The 17,540-nt window shown below is 41.4% G+C and overlaps 1 protein-coding gene across 1 annotated transcript in view; it reads right to left on the bottom strand.

Annotated features, from left to right (window-relative positions):
• Positions 1-17,540, bottom strand: part of ipo13b (importin 13b) — an 88,300-nt gene that overhangs the window by 67,629 nt on the left and 3,131 nt on the right. The gene's annotated exons all lie outside the window — the stretch shown is intronic.

Below are 17,540 nucleotides of genomic sequence, written 5' to 3'. Positions count from 1 at the left end.
TTGCTACGTTGAAGAACGGGAGTTGTTTGTTTTGCCTCTAAAACCCAAACAATGGAGAGAGCAATGACCTAAAAACAGCACTCTCTGAGTGCAGGATGAGGAATAGAGGAACGAGAGAGAGACGCAAGATAAAGGAGAGAGATAAGTGAGATAAAAGAGAGAGAAGTGAGATGAGAGAAGTGAGATAAAGGAGAGATAAAGGAGAAGTGAGATAAAGGAGATAAAGGTGAGATAAAGGAGAGAGAAGTGAGATAAAGGAGAGAGAAGTGAGATAAAGGAGAGAAAGAAGAGAGAAGTGAGATAGAGAAAAAGAGACAGAACATTATGCCTAAACCTTTTTTTTTTAACCAGGTAAAATACGGATCTCTTTTACGAGCAAGACCTGACCAAAATGGCTGCAATACAAATCATTTACAACATAAAGGACAAAACAGACAAAAGGATAAAAGAAAAAAATAATTGAGCAAGCACCACCATATCCTTAACATTATGTAACATGTAGCATCAGCATTATGTATTAATGCATTTGCAAACTCCCAGTTCAGACGTTGCAAAGTCTGTGACATTAACTTTAAAATCAGGCAAAGTGACAATGGCCTGTACTGTAGCTTCAGAGTTTTTTTTAAGTCCGTTCCAGGTAGAGGGAGCAGAATACATGAAAGCCCTCTTCCCAGACTCAGTGAGAGTTCTGGGGACTGAGGCATAAAGATAGTCCTGAGATCGCAAGCTGTAAAAGACCAAGAAGTGCTTTATAAATAAATATAACATATACCAATGGATCCTGGCAGGGCTAGAAGAGAGGGAGAGCTCTGCCTCTCTCTCTCTCTCTCTCTCTCTCTCTGTGCATCTCCTCCATCCTTCCATGTTTTTAGCTTTTGTTTCAATCTCAGCGAAAACATGTGTATTTTCTTGGGGATGAGGCAACAAGTACTGCCTACGACAAGGTGGATTTACAAACAAAAAAACGATAGTTTGAGAGAAATATTCTTTAGCCCATGTTAAACAGAATATGTGTGTGTGGGGGAGGGAGCCTAGCTTTAGAACCGGTATATCGGGACCGGTGTTGGTATTGAAACATTTCCAGCGATATTCCAGATGAACAGTCCATTTCGTGGGGGCCCTACAATACGCCAGGATTGGTCCCCCAAGCCACCAAGACACTGCCTTAGCAGAGTGGGAAGCTGAATAACGCTGATGGGTTCGAGAGCATCAGGTGTGTGGGTGTGTGTGTGTGTGTGTCGGTAGCGCACACACACAATAAACTAAACAATAAGCTCTCCCATTGCTACCATTTAGCTTTGCGTTAGTAACTTGGCTTTACAAACTCAAGGTGGTTTGAGGTAAAAACATAATTAACATTTCCTCATTGAAACAGGGAGATTAACGGCGCAGCTGTGTGTGAGAGCTAATGACGGAAGTTCAATGCTGTGATTTATTTTCTTTTGCCAACGCGTCGGTAGTGTCTGGGTTATTATCAGGCTTCTACATCAAATATAGAGGTTGAGCAGTGTCTTCAGTCAGAGCTCCCGTCTCCCTCTCTCTACAAACAAGCCTGTGATATCGGAGTTCAAGGTAGCAGCCCGATCATTACTGCAGTCCAATGTGTGATCTGAGGCCACTCCTTATCATCACATCCCAGACAGTGGGGGGGGGGAGGAAAGAAAGAAAAAGAGAGGAGAGAGAGAGAGAGAGAGAGAGAGTTTATGCATCAGTCCAGGGTTTAGTTCAAAGCAAAAGACACAATGGCGTTTAGTTGTTTTAATCTTTGAGTCTCAGAAAGGACCACTGGCTTTCTCTGGCTATTTCGACAAGCCAGGCCAACTATGCCTGGACTGAAAATGTGTAGCAGTGCAACAGGCCGTCTGTACTTGGTCATTAGTGTTTTCTTTTTTGTTTAGTTTTTTTTAGGAAAGAAATGCATATTCCAGTAGGCTAGACATACTGGGTACTGGAGCGTAGAGATGCTTTATTATGGCAAAAAATCATAACGATTATCGATATTGAAATCATGATTATTAAAAATACAATTACTCATCGATCATATGCATTTATTGCACTTTTTTTTATTGAACAAATTGGTTACGTTGCCTTATGGGGCAGCCACGACCGTGTAACAAATCTGGCACAGTATTTTATCTTGTTCCAAGTCTGACGCCTTGAGACCAAAGTGTTTCCAGACAACTGAATTTTTTACTTTTATTCTGGACCAAAGGCTCCAAAAATAACTGGAGAAATGCGCTGTGGCTCCCTCCTCCCTCTCAACATGAGTTTAACTACTGTTTGGGCTTGGGAGGAGGGGGGCGGAGCTCACCGCTGTGAAGGAAGGGTGCACTGCATTTACAACACAAGACAAAATGAGAGTAACACGGCATGCAGCGCAATAATCATTTTATCTCAATTATCTAAAAAAAAATCACAATTGAAACTCGATTAATCGCCCAGCACTACTGTAGCGACCACTGTATCCACACAGAGTGCAGTAACCTGGCCAGGCCACCTGGCTTCACCTGAGGATGGCTTACTCCAGGCAGAGACTGTCGAGGATCATCACCCTCTCCAGCACTTCGCAACAGGAGGATGGGAGGAGGGCTGCAGGTGAAAACCCATCTCTCTGTGTGCAGCAGATTCACCATCTGGTCTCACACTCAACACAGACATATGTTCACATATAGCCTACTCCCTAAGCAAGGAAGAACTCACAGCCCAGGACCACGGACCAGCTATTTTTTTTGTATCCACTTTTTCTCCTTATTTTCTATTTTTCTCCCATCCCAATTTCGTATTTCCAATTCTCCCCATTATTTTATCTCCCGACAGGTGGGCTGCCTCCCCAAAAATGTAATACCTGTGCAAACTTTTTAATACATTTTAAGGCCTTAAATTGAGAATTATGAATTGAATCCTTTTTATTACCATGCAGATACCCTATCAGTGGATATTAGGGGTGTAACGATGCATCGATTAATCGAAATGCATCGATTCTAATGCGACGATTCAACTGCATCGATTTGAAAATGTTAGAATAGATTATAATGGAAATTAATAAAAGAATATATATATATTTTTTAATGTTTTTATTTTTGTGTGTATTGTTTTTATTGACCTATAGTCCATTCATGCTGAGTGAATCAGTTCCCCCAGCCACATTTGTGTATTCAAATTTTTTGGGGGAATTAACTGAAATTTATCGAATCGAATCGTGGTCAAATGAGATTTCATGATGCATTGAATCGTTGCCTGAATAATCATAATCGAAATGAATCGTTGTGAGGTTGCATCGTTACACCCCTAGTGGATATACATTATGATGTGGGTGGAAACAATGACTAAATTAAAGTCTCAAATTATTAGTTTAAAGAGAGAAGAAAAAAAAAGATCTGGCTCAACTCTTGAGCACCAGAATCACAAAAAGGAACCGTGTGTCTGCGCTCACAAAATATAAAAGCTTATTAAATGCAGCAGACAAAAGAAAATGTTGAAAGAGAGTGAAAGAATAAGAGCAAACGAGGCAAGCGACTACTGTACCGACTAGCCGCATGTCTTTCTAACCGTTAGCCCATCTGGGCCCTGCACCCACACACAGCAGGTGAATGGGATGTCTCTGCAGTAGGTTCTCAGTGTTCTCTGAGCCATCTGTCCACTACACTATGAGACAAAGTCAAGAGTGCCAACAGCCACAGCTTTAAAGCCCCAATCTGTGATTAAAAAATTATAATTATATATATATATTTTATTAAAGAAATGTTATACCATATCACTGTGGTGTATATTCACATACATTCTTGAACAGTTAAATTTGTAGATGGAAGATATGCTTTCTTGAATTTGTAACCCATTGTAAATCAGAATATAGCTCTTTTACTATTGTAAACATTACAAATGTAAACAAATGTACAACAGCACCAAAATAAATGTTCACAGTTGTACTGTTCATCCTTGTATCAAGAGCAGAATCAATCGACTACAGAAAATAAATATGCCTCCATTCCCATTCTCCAGTCTGGTGACCACTGCCCTGCCTCCGACCGGAAAGCACTGCAACAGAAAAGAAATATGCCTCCATTCTCCAGTCTGGTGACAACTGCCCTGCCTCCGACCGCAAAGCACTGCAACAGAAAATAAATATGCCTCCATTCCCATTCTGGTGACAACTGCCCTGCCTCCGACCGGAAAACACTGCAGAGGGTGGTGAAAACCGCCCAATGCATCACCGGTACATCACTACCTGCATTTGAGGCTGTCCAGCACAAACGGTGTCTGAGGAAGGCATGCAGTATCACCAAGGACACCTCTCACCCCAACCACAGACCGTTTGTACTCCTCCCCTCTGGGAGGCGCTATAGGAATCTCAGTTCCAGGAGCAGCAGGCTCAGGAACAGCTTCCCCTCAGCTGTCACCTTGCTGAACTCTGCAACACAGTGACAGAACTATATCCTCAATCTCAATTCAATACTTCTAGACTACTGCAATGCACTGCTCGCTGGTCTGCCGATCACCAAGCCTCTTCAACTCATTCAGAACGCAGCCGCCTGCCTGATCGCCAACCTACCAAAGTCAGCCCATGTTACCCCACTTTTTTTTTTTTTATCCACTTTTTCCTCCCATTTTCTATATTTTCCTCCCATCCCAATTTCGTATCATCCAATTCAACCCTCCCCTGTCACAGACGCTGTTTCTTGCCTCCCACAAGCCGGCTGCAATGTGGACTAAGTCATACATAGCACAAGTCCCCTCCGGTACTTGAGGTAACAGCAGTCGCATCTTTTCACCTGCGCAGCTCGATCTCTCAGTGGCGAGGAGTAACGCGTGGGAGGCTCACGCTGCCCCCGACACTTCCTGATTCTACTGCGCAGGCGCACCAACCGACCTGTAGGAGTCGCTGTCCACAACGCCCGATCCCCACCCATCAGTTTCGCACACCCAAATACGGCCAATGTGTATTAGTACGGACGACCAGCTAAACTGAAAGCAAATGTAGAGCGCTGGGCTTGAACTGACGAGCCCAGCATCTCCAGCATTTTGTGGCGAGCGCCTTGCCCACTACGCCACGTAGCCGCCCCCACTTATTTTTTAAATCCACTTTTTCTCCTTATTTTCTATTTTTCTCCCATCCCAATTTCGCTGTTTCCAATTCTCCCCTCCCCTGTCTTGAACGTTGCTCGCATATGCCCCCCACTGGTCGGCTATAGGGAGGATAGAAGCCTTGCATCACGTGTCCCCTCCGGTACACGAGGAGGCAGCCTGTCACATCTTTTCACCTGCCAGCGCGGACTCTCATTGGCGAGGTGTAACGTGTGGGAGGCTCAGACTACCCCCGCCATTTCCTGTCTCTGCTGTGCAGGCGTCCCCCAACCGACCTGTAGGAGTCGCTGTTAAGGGGATGCAGACCAGAGAAAGACTTTCGTCTCGTTTACATCAGGGTCCCCCATTTTCAATTTATCATAACATATATGACATACACGACATAGGTTCAGGTTCAGGTTTTTATTTAGACTCCACAACATATATAGATCATTAATCCAGCATACATTGCTGTCAAGGATAGTAACGTAAAAGCCTCTTGACTTATTTCCATCGTTGTCCTTGGGTAGTATTGGGTGTAGTGTATCTTGTAGACCAGGCCCATTGCAAGTTGCTGTACTCTGTCGTCTACTCTAAGCCATCCTAGGTTGTCAAAGTGGGCAGGGGTGAGGTGGGTTCTAGGAGTAAGGTCAAGCAGTAGTCTGACCAGTTAGTTTTGAGATGTTTGTAGTTTAGTTTTTAGCGCCTTTGAGGTGCTTTGGTACCATGAGGTGCAAGCATAGTCGTAGTACCCTTGAATGAGTGCTCCTGCCAGAGTCTTCAGGGTATTCTTGTTTACCAGAGAGGAGATCCGGTACAAGAATCTAGTTTGTTGGTTGACTTTTATTACATTGCATGCCATTTTGTCACAGGAAAGATTTGCCTCTAGGATGGAACCTAGGTATGTAATTTCATCTTTCCTTGTGACAATATTGTCACCCACTGTAACTGAGAAGCCGTCGGTCTTGCTGAGTTTGTTATTTGATCCGAAGAGAATGGACTCTGTTTTATCCAGGTGTAATGATAGTTTGTTATCAGCGAGCCAGCCAGGTGCAGATTCTGCCAAGTTCTGAGCTGAGGGTTTTTTCAACCTGTAACTTGTTCTTGTCAGAGACCAGCAGGGCTGAGTCGTCCACGAACAAGAACAAGTTGCAGTCACAAGCTGACGACAAGCTATACTCGATCATTGTCGCAAAATAATTGACCTTCACTGACGTTTAAAACACCTCGGCGCGGCGCCTCTGTATTTTAAACTCCGTGTCGGTCAATTATTTTGCGACAATGACCTCGTAGCTATACATTATCCCTTACTTGGTCTGCAGCTCTCTGGAGTAGGAACTCCAGAGAATATCGTCTCCATCCGCCATCTTGCTCCCCCCGTGCTGTTCACTCCGTCTCCCTCCATTCAGAGCTCCAACGGTCGGGTACCAGTAGTTTAGGAACTATACTTACCTCGGACATTGTTGCATTGACATTATATTAGTAACAGGAGATCTGTGATGTATAATATGTATGTTTGACTTTAATATTAAAGTGATTATTGGAACTTGGCATCACTGTCCCCTCGCAGTTAATAGAGTGTCCGCCATTTTGTGTACATTTAATGTCTGGCTAATTAATATTTAGTAGTGGTCGAACCTATCCTTTAAATACAGTCAGGGTCGTGTAGCCCCTTAGCTACAGTAGCGGTCCTAGTATGCTTCCTTGTGGAACACCACAGCTCACTGTGAGGGGGGGGGGGGGGGGGGGGATAGGGTACCATTTACCTCCACCATCTGTTCTCTCCCCTCAAGGTAGGATTGCATCCAGCTCACTGATAGACTATCAAAACCAATTGCTTTTAGCTTGTCAATCAGAATGGAGTGATTGACAGTGTTGAAGGCCTTTTGTACTGTAGGTCCAGCATGTATAATAACAATGTATACTAATAACGCTGTACAGTGTATATACACATATATCTGTATATAGATCTATACTCATTATTTAAACCATGGACAGGATTGGTTCATTATCATAGTGTATTAACATTCATATCACTGTAATACTGTACACACATTAGCTTAGCATATTTACTCCGTAACCATATACTTCCTATAATATACATGTCATACTGAATACTACTTTTAACGCACTTTACTGCTCGTTAGATGCCAATTTAATTTCGTCATACTCTGTACTTGTACATGTGCAGTGGTGCAGTGGTGGTAGAACGGGGTAAGACGCCGTCCTAGTAGTTCGCTGAGCAGAAGTGCGCGCAATCGCGCACGGATGTGCACGCGCGCACACAAAAATGCGTTCACAATTGTCACTGGACTCGTCGCGCTGTGCGCCAAGTACCCGGCCGGCACTTATCACCTAGACTTTGCATAATAATAGGATACCGATAGCATAACAATGAGAAGAGCCAAACCAAAATACAAGCCCTGTACCAATTGGTGGGGGTTTGCTTGATCTGTGGTCCTGACTGGAAGGATGAGACATTAAGTTGTGCTTCAGTCTGAAGGAAACTGTCCTTCTGTAAACTAAGTTACATTGTTAATTTAGTTTGCATTTACTTTTCTAGTTTAAGTTAATTCAATTAAAGAAATTGTAACTACAATTACATTTAAAACATTGTTATGCATAATAATCATCTGTTCTGTGCGCAAGCGAGGGAACATGTATGCGCGTGCATGGGAGCGCTCGTGCACGTGGCGTCTGGGCAGTTCACATATGTACATGTGCAATGACAATACATTTACTCTAATCTCTAATTTTGTATTTTTAGTGGTGGGGCTACCGGCTTGTTTACGTTTCGATCACCAAGACGTAAAAGCAGACTGGAAGCAGACTGGAAGGAGGTTTATGTGAGAGAGGCGAATGCTGCATATGAGGCTTTTATTAAAATATATCTATCATTGTATGAAACACATTGTCCTAATGTATTATGTAAACAAAGAGACAAATACAACGAAAAGCCCTGGATTACAAAGAGACTACAGAATGCTTGTAAAAAGAAGAACAAACAAGACTTTATGAATGTAAGAACAAAGGTTGCTGAAATGAAATATAAGTTATACAAAAATAAATTAATAGCTATAATGAGACATGCTAAGAAAGAATATAATAATAATATATTAGAACAAAATAAAAGTAATATTAACTCATTGACCGCCGGGGATTAGACGGGGCCCCGTTCTAGCACTGCCACACTTTAAAAGATAGGAGTGCATCACCTTGTTTGTAGAGCTATAACTATATTCTAGCTATGGATACAATACTATGGCCCATTTGATATCACCTATCTATCGTTCAATATGTGAAAAAGAATAAATCTTTCCATCCATACGTTCCCGTGTTATACCGTGGTGAATATAAGTATCGTTATAGCACGGCCTGGGGTAATTCCCAAAAGGCTGAGTAATAGGCTTATACGTCAATTCTACTATAAACGTTGCAGTTTCTTGCCTGTACACGCCATTATTCCCAAATCAAATTTATATCATAGGTATCGTTTCATCATGAATGCATGAAGGGGGGGGGGGTCGTTTTTTGATGCTTTGATCGTCACCAATGGCATACGTTGTGGAGTAACGTTACACACATATGTTGCGATCGGGGTGAAGACATGGTTGGATCAACGCAGGATTGATATCATATAGCCTTTACCTTCACTAGGATGTACCCCAAAAAGAATATTCCAATTATCTGATTGCGAGTCCCAGTATTGGTGTCGATCGTGTCGCCAACTTAATCCAACACACATCATGCATCTGGAGCATTTGATGAGTCTCAATCCGATCGTTATAACCGCTCCATTCGCCCGACAAAGAAAAGTGAGCCCGGTGACATTTGACCATTACACAGGCCAAGATACAAGGTTTCAAAGGGTGCTCGATACATATAAGTATCGTTTTAGAGCGGTCTAGGGTAATTCATGAAATCCTGAGTTAAAGCCCTATACGTCGATTCCACTATAGATGTTGCCATGTCTTGCCTGTATACGCTATTATCCCGAAATCAAATCTACATCATAGCTATTATGTTCCATCATGAATGCATGAAAGGGGGGGGGGGGTCGTTTCTGATTATTTGATTTCGCATTGAACACTAAAAATGGTTATCAGCTCGATCGGTATGAAAGCATTGCAGGATCAAGCTCAAATTTACGTCAAATCGCCCTTACCTGTGGCCGGGAGTATTCCAAAAATAATATCCCAATTGTTTGATCGCCATCTGGTATATCCAATGTCCATTTCGTCAACGGCATAATTCACCACAACATATGGATCGGAGATATTTGACGCGCTTCGATGGAACCGGGAGAACCGCTCCACTCGCCCGACAAGGAAAAGTGAAACCGGAGACCTGGGGCTGTCCCACAGAGAAAGATACAAGGGTAGAAAGGGTGATCGATACCGCCGTCTAGCGTGATGCGGCCAGTATTGCACTTTTACATTCTCATGAGGATTCCCCATGTTAACCCTGAGTCCATGCGCCTGTAATGAATAGAAATATTGAATAAATGAAATAACGATCAAATAACGAGTATACTCGTTGTTGGCGTTCAACGATTGGCGGCCAATAACGAGTATACTCGTCATTGGTGGGGAATGTGTTAATGGTCATATTATAATTATTATTGTTATTATAATTATGGTAATGATTATTATATGGTATGAAGCTGTAAGGTGCACTTGAGCTGACCATTATGTTCAAATAAATATGACGTTTGGAAGGGGGCAGGAAACATACGTTTTCTTCATCCTGCTCCTTTTCGGCCATGGGTGTATCATGTAAAAATGTGCAAAGATGAACTGTACCCCCATGTACGAAACAAAGAAGGGGAAAAAAATGAATGAATCACAGACTGTGCCTTTAACTCTCTACACTGTGGATGAGGGCACAGAAGAACAAGCATGACCATCCAAACCTGTATTATATCAGCTGTCTGATATAATTAAAATTAATGAATCATTTAAAAAATGTATACGTGGGACTAAGAACATGTTGTGTGTGAGTGTGTGTGCACACAGGTGGTTGTTGATTGTTTCTGCAGCTTGCGAAGAGGGAAGTAACGGGAATGGCATGTTGTTGCCAATGGTGACAACTCCCAGCGACGCAAGGATATAATTAAAGTGTGAGCTGCACACAGACACCTTATCTCCCACAAAGTAGCGTAATAGGCGGTTCTTAGTTAGATAGACGATTTCAATGCGCATCACGAAATTCTAGAGTGATCATCTACAGTAGGCGAATCAATGGACAGAATACATCACAATATGTTCTCCCAGGCTGCATTCTAAAAAAAGAAAAATCAATAAGAGGAAGCAGAGAAACATAAAACTCAGAATCACCCCCTCTGTATATCGGATAACCTTCAGGGCCTATGCTCTACCTCTGGACTATGTTTAAATCCATGTCAATAAGTGGACTGTAATCCCTATGATCAGTCTTCCTTCCCTCATTATCCCCCACTTAAATAGCCCCTCCATCTACGGGAACACCGACCCCATACGACACAGCTCATATCTCTGTGTCTCCGTTTCATGTTCATAATGTGCCGGGCCATCATTATCTCCATACTCTTGTTTAGCGCTTTGCCGGAATGATACCATATCAGCCTTTCAGGGCTAAATCACATGCCTTATTCTAGATTGATTTCGGATTCCGACGCTTAACAGTGAATGTCATAGTTTATAGAATTAATGTAGTCAAGTCATAAAAACACAGATTTGGCTTGGAGAACCTCCTGCCAGGAGTCCTGGATAACATCCTCTATAGACGGCTGACTGTCCTGGCATGTGGTGGATAGACAGATCATCTCATGACCAGAATGTCAGTGATTCAACTCCTACGTCAGTCATTATATTCTTGTTGGGTGTCCATGAGCAACACACTGACCACGGCTGACCCAGTGCTGCAAGCGTTTAGCTGAAATATGCGACAGGTGACAGCTACTGTACACGTCTCAGAGGGGCTGAAATATGCATGCGACAGCTACTGTACATGTCTCAGAGGGGCTCTGCAAGGTAACAGACTCCTAGTATACTTTGTGTAATACATCCATCTTGAGCTCTCGATTCTCGAAATTCTTCTTGTTTGGCAGATAGATTTCTACTTCTAGGCTGATTAAGTAATATTGCTATGGAAATGGGAGCCAGTATGTGTTGAACCCAATTTACACATAAATAAAGACAACGCAACACTGTGTACCACAAAAATAAGACTGGACAAAGGGCTTTGTGCTGGAGACACACGCCGACAGGGCCAGGAACCACCAGCTCCAGCACCATGTTCTCTCTCACACACACACCACACACCCACACACACTTCTCTGTTACACTGAGAGTCCTGTATCGCTGGTCCGTTTCCAGCGTCCTCTTATATCAACTGCTGCTCTTCTTATCCACTTATGGGAAGCACAATTTGGCTTTCAATCGATTTACTGTTCGACACTGCGGAGGTGTTTTCTGGTGGCGTGTGTAGCTACTGCTCCCGTCAGATCCGTCAGGATAATACAATTACCAGGTGCCTTTCAGATTTTGTATAACAGCATTACGTTGATGGTCTGGTGCCGGTACTGTTGTTGCACCCAGACAGGATCTTATCCTCTCCTTTCCATCAAGGTGGAGAACTGGATTTATTTTTTGTGCATACGTATTGCGCAAATTCCTTCACCAATTAAGCACAAAGTTGCTCTCCCAACAACATTCTCTACATCGCTATGTTGTGAGAAATTTTTGGATAGCAAATTTGAATACCGTAAAATCGAGATTTGTGTGGTGGCTCAGTTGGGGGCTAAATCTTAAAAAAGGACAACATCATTATCATCTTTGATGTGATTAATTCGAGACGTTGTGTCATTGTTTTCAGTCACTGAGATGTTTAATGTCCACTGTGTACAGACTGAAGCTGAACACAGGGTCTCAGCATATCTCAAAACCTATTTCAAATAATGTGAAAACCTCACAGTGAGCTAGGACCTAGTCTTAAAATGGTTGATACTCCATACATTGCATGTATTCCATATACAGTCATAGAACACTCAATGCAATTCCTTGGGAGGATATTTAGTTTTACCCCTGTGGCATTCTAATGTGTCGCGCTGTACATTTACTCACCCAATAATTAATTGCTGCGACTGGCGATCAGCTCTTGTCACATACAATCACATCCCTTTGAAGGTTCTGGCAGAAAACGTATATTGATTAAAATATCTCCAAAATATTCCACGAGATTCACACGGACCACATTCTGTGTACACGATGGGATGGTAGACACAGCAGCGGCAATCACATGACAACTTCCATCATGTTTTCATGCGATTGGTGCTTCTGCGTTTGCCATCCTGTCACGTTCAAATACACACACAGGGTGAATCCCCCCCCCCAACAAATTGCATGGAGTACATGCAGTGTATGGAATATCAGCCATTCTAGGGCTCCACCATGTGAAGATGAGGCTCTTCATCAAAGCCTGTATTACAGCACAACGAAGCAACTTCTCACGATAAGAAATAACATGGCAGACTTTAGTAACACATGTATGACTGTATGCAATTACATCATCCTCACAACCAACAACCAATATGTTCATATATTACCACCCTTTCAACACTAAATGCTGCTAGAACTGACTATACATGGGATGAAATGGTCTCAAAAGAAAGTGAATGGGTAACAATCATTATCTGATCATAATTATTCACCGTTTGAGTAAATTATAATGACAAAGATAATGGTGTATTGTGTACAGTGCCTTAGCAGCCTTGACTGTAAATATGGTATAAATAATATATATATTTATTTGCATCTTTCCCATTATTGAGGTACTCCGTTAGCTTTTACCATCATGGATTTCCACTTCCAGTGTATCTTAATTTAAAGTCGAAGTTAAATGAAAATTAAATGTTTTACCTCGTTAGCCAGGTTTTCTGGTCATATATTCTGTCGATAAATGTTTCCTGCCTGTAAAACTAAATATTTTAGTGCTTATGTCTGCATTTTCCACACAAATTCCAACCACTAATATTGCAACTTGCGGTGGGGAAAAATCCATACGATAGATCACAATATTTTGCATGCCGATATATTGATATACTGACGCAAAGTATCATAATATATTTGTATTAAATGTTTTGCTTGCCAATGCCATTTTGCTGCAATAAAAAGGATTAGAGTGTGATGAACAGACTGAAAACATTATCTTATTAGATAAAATATTTTTTTATATATATATTCTTTTTATTGCTGATGTTGATAATTTTCCATTGGGGACATAATTTGCAGTTGAAAAAAGGTAATAAATCGCAATATCGCGATGTTATAGTTATATGGTGATAATATTGTATCATAGGGCCTGGCCTCTCATCTGGTGATTCCTACCACTAAAAGGCAACATATTTTGAATACACTTCCCCTCCCAAGCTAGCCAACGCCGGAGCCTTGTCACCTCGGCGGCAAAGCAGTGCCTGTTTTGGCTAGGCTAAAGAAATACTGCTATGTGGCCACTTCCAAATTTATAGCAGCCTAAATATTCTACCTAGAAACACAAAACTGATAGCAAGATCAGCCTTCTCGTAACCAAGAAATTAGCTGAAGAATAATTTACTTCATGCAAGGATTTATCCACTGTCAGTGTCTGCACTTGATTGAATGAAGGCCGACTAGCCGGCACCTAGCATCCTTTGGTTAAGCTACCATCTAGATTCTAGCCTGCACGGCAGTCTGTCTGAAGCACACATTGATAAGTAGCTAATAAAGAATCCTCCATGGTGAAATGGTTAATAAAGTTCCTTTGACATACCATGGTGGTGTGTTGGTCTCGTCTCTCATCATGCAATGAATTCCTGGCAATGTCACATTGCATCAATTCTAGTAATGTTAGGAAAAAGATGATTTTTCCGGCCAAGAGCTCCACTCCACTAAACGAGCTTTGCACATGGAGATAAACAAGCCATTTGTGCAAGGCTTGTGGCTAGCTAACATATGCTTAGTTGCTAGTAAAGAGAAACATAGAAAATATTATTCCTATACTTTCATGTGATGACATGTCCAGGAATTCATTGCATGATGAGACCACAACACACACAGTGACTTTATAAGTCATTTTCATCAGGGGGCTTCTTTAGAATTTCTGTGTCAACATTAACCAGGGACCAGCTGGTGGGCTACCTAGCTAGCTTACTGCTTAGCATGCCCAATGTGTAGGCCAGTGGTTCTCAAACTTTTTACACCAAGTACCACCTGAGAACGTAGCTGGCTCTCAAAGTACCACCATATGACCGGTGTTAAAATACAGTCTATTCAGCTATGCACAGTTCACGCAGGAGGCAAATGTATTCCTAATACCATTATTTATTGTTAACTTTTGTCAGACACAGCCACAATGTACAAAGGGATAGCACTAGAACTAGCAAACTCTTCCACACAACTCATACAATGCAAGGGGCATTGAGAACATAATGACTAACATTCTCACATAGCAAGTGAGAAAATTAAGAACTGTATTTCAGCAAATGTACTTAATTCTCTCTCTCCCTCTCTCTCTCACACAGCACGCAATTGTCCTTCATTCTCACACACACACACACACACACACACACACACACACTTCACTTTGTTACAAAAACTTAATTTTGAATGTTTACCCTTTAAATGCCAGTGTTTGTGATGGGCATCAAATGCAAAGTACATTTTTCTGGGGGGGATTATTACAGGCTAGGCATGTGTCAATGATTAGCAACAACACAGATTTTGATGGATTTTTTGTAATGTCAGATTTAACACCAACTCTTTTCAGAAAAGTGGGAGTATTTCATTTTTTATCTGACATTACAAAAAATCTAAGAAAAAATAAATGGTTATGATCAGGGCTGAAGTTGAATTAAAGATTTATGACTGTTTAGACTGCATTACTCTCTGTCACAGTGATCTCCTGGTTGTTCCCCACTTAGGTTATCTAACTATCGCGCCGCCGCAACCAGAAACACTGGCCTGGCCTGCTTCTAAGTTCAGTGGCCTGACTGCAAAAAAAAAAAAAATATATATTATAATTATTATTTAATTTTTTGCTTTTTTGTAAATGTTTTCAGGTACCACCAGCAGTACCACCAAGTACCACTAGTGGTACGCGTACCACAGTTTGAGAACCACTGGTGTAGGCTATAGGGGTGTGCAGAAACGTCTGTATCTGTATCTGTTCAATCAACAAAATAATCTGTATCTGTATTCAGATAGAAGACCGGAAGTGGGCATGGTTTATAACAGAGGATTTTGGGGGGCTATTTTTGTTGTTGCATCAATTATTGTACATAACAAATGCCTATTAGATTAAAGCAAGTGTATTTTCTAACCTAATATTCATTGGAAATGCAATTGTTGTGCTTAAAAGTATCAAATTGTTTTAATATTGGCACATCATTCATTATAAATATACATTTCTACCTCCTCATACTGGACCTGTGCCCTCTCTCTTTATTTTGAACTGAACTAAGTTCAGAACTAATTAACTGTTTGAAGTTGAACTCCCCAACCCCGTTTTAAATGGGGGACACAATCAGAAATATAAAAATAAATACAGTATTACATGATAACAGTAATAGTATACATTCAGTTTCATATTTTTACAGCCTGTAGATGATTACAATCCAAATAACCACATGCAGTGCTATTTAGCACCCTTTTTGTTGAGTGTAGAACAGCAGACCCCACCTGCTAAATCAAGTGTGTTCTTTTTACGCAGACTGTAGACGAATATGTAGGCTGCAGATGCCCATAAGATTTTGTTGTTATCTGACAATAAAGTTGAATCTAATCTAATATTTGTGTGATATTCTGAAAATGAAATCAGCTTTAAAGAGCAGAAAAGGTTTACACATGATACATGTCGGACGTTGACCATCATGTCCACCATCAAAAGATACCTATATTCATTTGTTTTTTTCTTGATTTAATAACAAAAGCATCGCGATGCACATTTTTATTCAGTATCTCCGTTACCAGTATTTGTATTTGTCATACGAGGTCAACCCATAACAACTTTTGAACAGATAAAATATGTCTATAAATCATATTCCTGGAATCGGCGTGTCAGTTAAGGCTACTCTTAGTGCAGTAACATGGAGAAGAGAGATTCTGCGTCTCAGGTTTTGAAATAGGTCTCCAAAGGCAATCATTTGACATGCATAACTTATGATAACGATTTAAGACAAGCTTTCGCCAGGCTTTTGAAAATGTAGGGGAGACCTTGCTCATCGCGGAGTAACCAAAATAGGTCAAGGAGGGACTCGACTTCTCTTTTGTTAGTCTTTCCAAAAGATATTACTAATATTTACATGGGTCCAAACTAGAGATGTTCCGATACCATTTTTTCCTTTCCGATCCGATTCCGATACCTAAGCTTTGGGTATCGGCCGATACCGATACTTATCCGATACCAGTGCATACATTAAAAAAATAAAAAAATATTATATAAATTATAAAACGTTTTTTTTTTTAATACAGCTACTGTTTTATATATACTGTTTTTTAGTAATAACTATAAAGTAATGGTATTTATTCAACAACAGGTGATTGTATAGATTAGTATTAGTATCAGTAATTGAAAACTATCTCAATGAGTTCACCCACGGAAAGGTTGTTGGCACATTAGTTCCACACGGACATTATTCGTTGCTGCACTTGCTTCCACAAGAAGGCTCCGTTTAGTACCAGAGGCTCTGTTGTTGTGATTTTTGCACAATAAATATTCAACATTCTCTTTTGAGACTCCGCCTCAGACTCTTATCATTTGGCACTAAAAGCTAAACATTGTCGCCGATATGGCTGTCCGCAACATGTCATTAATTGTGTACGCGACGTGCAATTGTGCAATGACAACGTTACCGTGAGCTAGGTTAGCTAGCATGAGCTACCGCTATATGGAAAGACTGTAACGTTACTGCCGGTGACATTGTGATTTAACTTGGAATACTCCTTTGCCAACTTGCTGTACTTTGCTTGCAGATCTGCAGTCATTATTGCTGGATTATTAATAGCCCCAACTTTAGCCAAGGTAACGTCAAAGCTAGCTTTCGGTTAGCTGTTCAATGCTAATAACACCAGCCACCAAGCGAACTCATCAGAGCTCCCCGTCAACAGCGCTGTCGGGACAATGGCATTTTAAGAAAGTATCTGCTCTGCTGTTAATGGCAATTGACACTTTAATTCACGGTCGATTAAGCACACGTTTGTTTTACAATGCTCACCCAGCGAAGTATGAGTATATAAAGTATCTACAGAGCCCAGCGTCCGCAGTGTTGTTGATAAATTACGTCATATGGTATCGGAGCGCAACATTAGAGGGTACTCGCCGATACCGATACCAGCATTTTAGGCAGTATCGGCGGCATTTCCGATACTGGTATCAGTATCGGAACAACTCTAGTCCAAACAAAGAGACAGGGAAGTCCTATAGGTAGCCTTTGACGGCAAACAGATGGTGGTGCCTAGGCGAGA

The sequence above is a fragment of the Notolepis coatsorum genome, assembly GCF_963971535.1.
Source record: "Notolepis coatsorum genome assembly, chromosome: 2".
Lineage (NCBI taxonomy): Eukaryota > Metazoa > Chordata > Actinopteri > Aulopiformes > Paralepididae > Notolepis > Notolepis coatsorum.
The sequence above is the reverse complement of the archived record's forward strand: the minus strand, read 5'-3'. Positions and strand labels throughout refer to the sequence as shown.